Below are 6,000 nucleotides of genomic sequence, written 5' to 3' on the forward strand. Positions count from 1 at the left end.
GTGCCCGTCCCCCAACCCTCCGGATGATACCCAGGCTGCAGGGACACATGTGGGATGGCAAGGGCGGAAGATAAACCGGGGGGATCCAGGCTCCTAGGGCCGGCCCTGGTGGGAGGCCACAGGCCTCACGGGGCAGTGAGCTGGAGGCCACCCAGGCAGGCAGGCAGCAGGGAAAGAGATCGGCATGGTCCTGGCCAGGGGCCTCCCCGGGGAGGCCGGGCAAGTAGGAGCAAAAACAAGAGCACGGGCCCCCACCCTGCTGGGGCTTATGGCCTGCGGACCCAGCCACAGTGAGGAAGACCCAGGAGGACCCGCCAGGCTACTAGGAGGACATGAAGGGTGCACAGGCCCCCGATCTGGAGGATGCGTCTGGACTGAGTCCAAGGAGGGCAGGGAGGGGGGTAGCCCAGCTGACCTTCCCTCGCCCCAGCCCCACCCCTGGCACCCCAATCTTCCCTTCTGCCTCCTGACAGCCCCATCCCTGCTCTCCCAGAAAACTGGGAGGGGGCCTGGAGAGGAAAGGGAAGCAACAGCCCCTCAGAGCGGGGCTCCCTGAAATCTACGGCTAGGGACTGAGTCCAGCACTCAGACACTTTTGGGAACCCTGGCCAGGAGTCCCTCGGGGTTCCAGTGCAGTCCCCAGCACAGGGAGGCCTGGGCTCCACTCCAGAGCTCTGGGCTCCTCCGGGCGGACCTGGGAAACTGCCCGAGAAGCTTAGGGGACTGGCCCAGCACAGGGAGGGGCTCGGGCTGGAAGCCAAGCAGACAGGGTACCCCCAGACCTGGGGCCGAGGACAGGAAGCAGGTGACTATGGGAAGACCCCCGCCACCACCCACCCCCAACTCGGCACACAAAGGCCCAGAGAGCCCCCCAGACATCACTGTGGGGGTGTTTGCAAACACCCGCAGAGGGGCCGGGTGTCCCGGGCACACGGACAGCTTGCAGGGCCCAGCTGAGGCTAGGACGGCAGCAAGTGGTGGCCAGGAGGTGACCGACCAGGGCCCCAAGGTGCGTGGGGGGGCAGGCCTGAGGCAGGATCTCTCCGAAGAGGCGCCATACCCAGCCAGGGCTTTCAGAGACACAGGTGGTGGGGCCGAGTGCCCCTCACCCTGTGCCTGGACCCCAACAAAGGGCAAGCATGTATCCTCCTCGGACACAGTGTCCAGGGCAGGGCACTCCCAAACCGGGACACCCCCTAGGCCAGAGGACCCCCAGCCCCAGGTGACAGCAGCCGGGGGTCTGGGGAGGCCCCCAGGAGCCAGGGCAGCAGCCAAGAGGAGCGCAGTCCCTGGGCCCACTCTCCAACTGCAACCAGGGCCCGGTCCCGGAAGGCACCAGCTCTCTCTAGGGGCAGGACCTTGATCCAGAGCAGGAGTGGAGGCCCCCGACAGGGGATGGCTGGAGAGGCCCTGGGCTCACGAGCCAGGCAGCGGCAGCTCTGCGCCCAGAGGCCCCTGGGTCCTGCCTGGGCTGCTGGTAGCTGCCGCGGCCTGAGGGGTCCGGAGTCCCCCAGGGTGCTTGGGGGCAGCTCCTGTGGGACCCTCAATGGGGCCAGTAAGTCCAGGAGGGCGCCGATCCGTCCAGGTGGGTGCACGGGCCGGGGCAGGGTCTGGCTGCTGTCGTGACCGTGCCCATCTGCGAAACAGGCTGCTGGGAGAGCATTCCCTGAGCGAGGGCGCTGGGCAGCCGGGGGGAGGGAGGACGCAGTCCCCGTCCAGGCCCCCAAGGCCCCCACAGCAGGGAGAGTCGGCCCTCCTCACTGTTCCTTCCCGGGGCACCAGGCCGAAGCCTCAGCTCAGGGCAGAGAGGGGTCACAGAGGACAGCCAGCAGGCAGATGGCCCAGGCGTGTGGGGGTTCAGGGGACCTGACCGTGTCCTGAGGCGCCCCAGGACCCTCTACCCAACACCCTGGGGGAGGCACTGTCCCCACCTGCCAGGAACACATTCCTCAGGGAAGGCCCGGCAACCTGCTCTCCTCTGGTTCAAGGAGAGCCAGGCGGCTTTGGAAGGGGCCAGGAGGAGCTGTCCCCAAGGGCCCCTGTATTGCCCAGAGGCGATGGCGGCCAACAGGAAAAGCACTCGCCACCCACAGAACCTCGGTGACAAATTCAGAGCCGCAGAGAGAGCGAGAGCGTCATCAGGAAGTCACCTGCCAGTCCCAGGGGGAAGGATGGGGCGCGTCTCCAGGGAAACGAGATGCCAAGGTCCTCCCGGGGCCCCTTCCGGAACCCACCTGGCCCTCCACATCCCACCCCCCAGCCCAGGATCCAGCAACCCGACACGTCACGGAAAAAAGGAGCCGCTCTGCCTTCACCATGGCAACACGGCACACCCCTCCCTGCCGCAGGCCCTCCCCTTCAGGGCTGCATGGGGGAAGGACAGGCCGCCTCTGTCTGCAGAGCGAGGTCACCCCACCTGGGGCAGAGAGGGGGCGGGAGCAGGAATGAGCCCCTGGGGGGGAGGGCGTTGGAGGTGCGGGGCACATCCTGCCACCCAGGCTGGCGTGGGGCACTCACACCGTGAAGGGCTGCGGTGACCAGAACGGGCCTCCCGCCGGCTCCTGGGGATGTAGGATCGGGACTCCCGGACCCGGGCTGGGAACGACTTCCATGAAGGGCCAGAGAGCACACCGAGCAGACCCTGTGGGGCACACGGGGTCTCTGTGGCAGAGTCTCCCTTCTTGGGGTTCTCTGTGATGGGTGTTGCAACCCTTTCAGGATGTCAGAGCACGCTCCGCCCTCAGAAATGCAGGCCCCGGCCAGTGTCAGCCCCAGGAGGTGGCCTGCTCCTCCGACTGACACCAAGGACACGCTCTTGAGGTGGCCCTCCCTCTCGGGGCCTCCAGCAGCCGACACAGGTCTACACGTGCAAGGGTGCTTCTGACTCGCAGCACGCAGGAACATCCTCCACCCTGAGCATGGCGCCCTCTCCAGCACGCTCCAGGGTGGACCTGTGACCTGTGAGACCACTGAAAACCACAGAGGAGAGCGGACGTGAGGCGAGTCACTTAGGATACCAGGTCATACACAGACTGTGGCCGGGTCTGGGGCGCCCTCTCCTGCTGGTTCGATTGGATTGCAGGTCTGCGGGAAGCCGAGCAGCCCTGTGGGGAGGCCTGGTGGGGAGGAACTGAGGCCTCCTGCCACAGCCTCTTCACTCAGTCAGATAGGATGGCTGGGCCCCAGTGGACACCTTCACCGCAGCCTGAGAGGGACCCTGGGCCATAGTCCCTGGCTCCCCGAGAGCCCTCCCAGAGCCGGTCCCTCAGAACCCCAGGGGGATGAGGAGCACCAGGTGGGGAAGGACCAAAACGTGGGGTCGCCTGTTACCCAGCAGTCGGAACTGGTGCCCAGCATCTAGGGGGCAAGACACGGTGTGAGCCAGAAGGAAACAAACGGACAAGAACCCCCAGAAGCCGTCAGGAAAGCCTGGAGCTTCAGATGACACGAAAACTAAAATCCCCTGTCTGACCAAGCACAACCCGCAAACCACACGGTCAAGAGACAAGTGATAACATGGGGAAAAAATAGTAGCAAGAGGTGACTAAGGGCTCGCGTCGGTCACACACACAGAGAGTGGACAAGGCAGAGTGCAAGGACAAGGGAGCCAAAGGGGGCGGAGGAGAGGAAGGGACAGGGAGGGAAGTGTCTTCTCCGCCGGGATGCAATCCCCTCGGGGCGAAGACACCCAGCAGGGTCGCCAGAGCCTCCGCGGAGACGGGAAGTCATGCCAGGCCTCGGAGCCCAGCAAAGAGGAACCAGAGCAGACGGGCCAAACCCAGCGGCCCGCCCTCCGGTGGGTGGTGGCGCTGGGGGCAGCCGCCTGGGCAGCATCGCCAGCAGCTGGGAACCCTCCTGGCGCGGGAAGGGTGGCGGGAAACGCGTGGCTTTCCCGGAAACCCTGGGCGGGGCCCCGCGGTCCGACGGGTGCCGGAACCAGCCCTGTGCGGGTGTTCCCAGGAACCCTCCCGCGGGAAGACCGGCCGGAGGGATGGCTCCGTCGAGGGAAGCCACCGCCTTTTCTGCGGGGCCCGCCTTCCCTACCTCCCCGAGGAGCCGGTCTGGCGGGAAGCGCCCCAGCCCACGGCCGCCCGCAGCAGAGCAGGATTCCCTCCCCGGCGGCCACGGCTGTCAAGGGACGGGGAAGACTTTGTTACCCCACCGCGCGCCACCCGCGGAATGGTGCACAGACACCTCCAGACGCCACCTCCCCCAGGACGCCTGACTGGGCCCGCTCTGCCCACGTCTCCCTGGACGCTGCCCGGTGGGCGGGTGGGGTGGGCCCTGCTTCCCCAAGACCCCCCAGACGCGCCCCGAGGCGCCTTCGGAGCACAGTGGAATGCGAAGGGCGGGGCGGCCCCTCGGCGGCGCCCAGGGCAGAGCGGCTCACGGGGCATCCCGGGCCCTGACCTCGGGGGACGCCTGTCCGCCAAGTCCCCGGGGGAGGACAGTGACCACCGGCCTGCGCCGGAAAGGGACTCGGCGCCTGCCTGCCCCGCAGGGCCGGCCCGAGGACCCGCAGGCGCGGAAGGCGGGGTCGAGGCAGCAGCGGGGCGGGGCGGGGTGGGAGCGCCCTCGCTTCCGCCCGCGGGAGCCCACAGCTGCCTGGCTCCCCGCCTCCGCATCCGTCGCTCCTCTCAGCCTCCAGGCGCCCAAGGGAAGCTCCGCCCCGCCCCGCCTATCCGGCCTCCTCTTCGCCTGTCGTCGCCAATGACCGTGCTCAGAGTGAACGGAATTCCCGCCCCTCTACCTTGACGGACGCCCCTGCTGCCCAATGGGCGCCACCGCGTCGCGTGCGCGCCGCTGCGGCCCTGCGGGGCGGGGCGCGTCCCTCTCTGGCTCCCAGGCGTCCACGGGGCGAGGGCCGGGACGCTGGCCGCAGAGTCGCGCGAGACCCTCCAGCCGTGCACCCGCAACACTGCCGCCTGGTGTTTTCGGTGTGGACCTGTGCTTCTCTAAGCATTCCATTCCCGAGAAGGGGCGAGAAAAGTCCAGAGGCCGTGGCACCTGTCGGCCGGTGCCGGAGCGTTGGCCGTGGGCGCAACTGAAGCGCCCCGGGAGCGCGGCGCGACGTCCGTGCCCTCCGAGGGCCGCCCGGGTGTCGCCGTGGTGCGAGCGGGAGGGCGCGGCCGTGGGCGTTTCTGCGCTTGCGCGGGTTCCTGTCCCCGGCACCGGCCCCTCCCTCCGGTGGGCCCGCGGTAGGCACGCCCCCTCCCTCCCGCGGTGCAGCGCAGCCAGCGCTGTGCTCCGGGACGCATCGAGTCCGTCACTGCGGAGCTTTATCTCCGCGGAGCCACGCGCTATCCTCCGCTGTGGTGGGCCGAGTCCCCTCCGCCTCCCGCTCGCGAGATCCATCCCAGCCCTTGGGGCGGGGCCCGTGGTTCTTCCCGCTCACGGCCAGGGAACGGTCCACGCTCGTGGAGCCGCAGGCTGAGCCTTTGCCTCATGAGGGACAAGGTTGCAGCTCCCCGTGGCTAGTGGCCCTTACGGAGGAGCCAGCTGGGAGCACGCACGTGCAGGGTTTCCTGTCGTCGGGTTGTCACGCCCGTCTTGAACGCTCGAGTGCACGCAGAAGTGAATGTGTAGCTTTATTTGTATTTGTGTTCATAATGGGTTTTTTTGAGGCAGGGTCTCACTGTGTCGCCCAGGCTGGAGTGCAGTGGCACAATGTGGGCTCACTACAGCCTTGACCTCCCCACCCCAGTGACGGCCTCCACCTCCGGCGTCAGCCCTCCAAGTAGCTGGGACTACAGGCACACGCCACCACCACGCCCAGCTAGTTTTTGTATTTTTATTTTTATTTATTTTTTATTTTATTTTTTTGAGACAGAGTTTCGCTCTTGTTACCCAGGCTGGAGTGCAATGGCGCGATCTCGGCTCACCGCAACCTCCGACTCCTGGGTTCAGGCAATTCTCCTGCCTCAGCCTCCTGAGTAGCTGGGATTACAGGCACGCGCCACCATGCCCAGCTAATTTTTTGTAGTTTTAGTAGAGACGGGG

The sequence above is a fragment of the Cebus imitator genome, unplaced genomic scaffold (genome assembly GCF_001604975.1).
Source record: "Cebus imitator isolate Cc_AM_T3 unplaced genomic scaffold, Cebus_imitator-1.0 Scaffold1100, whole genome shotgun sequence".
NCBI classification, from domain to species: domain Eukaryota; kingdom Metazoa; phylum Chordata; class Mammalia; order Primates; family Cebidae; genus Cebus; species Cebus imitator.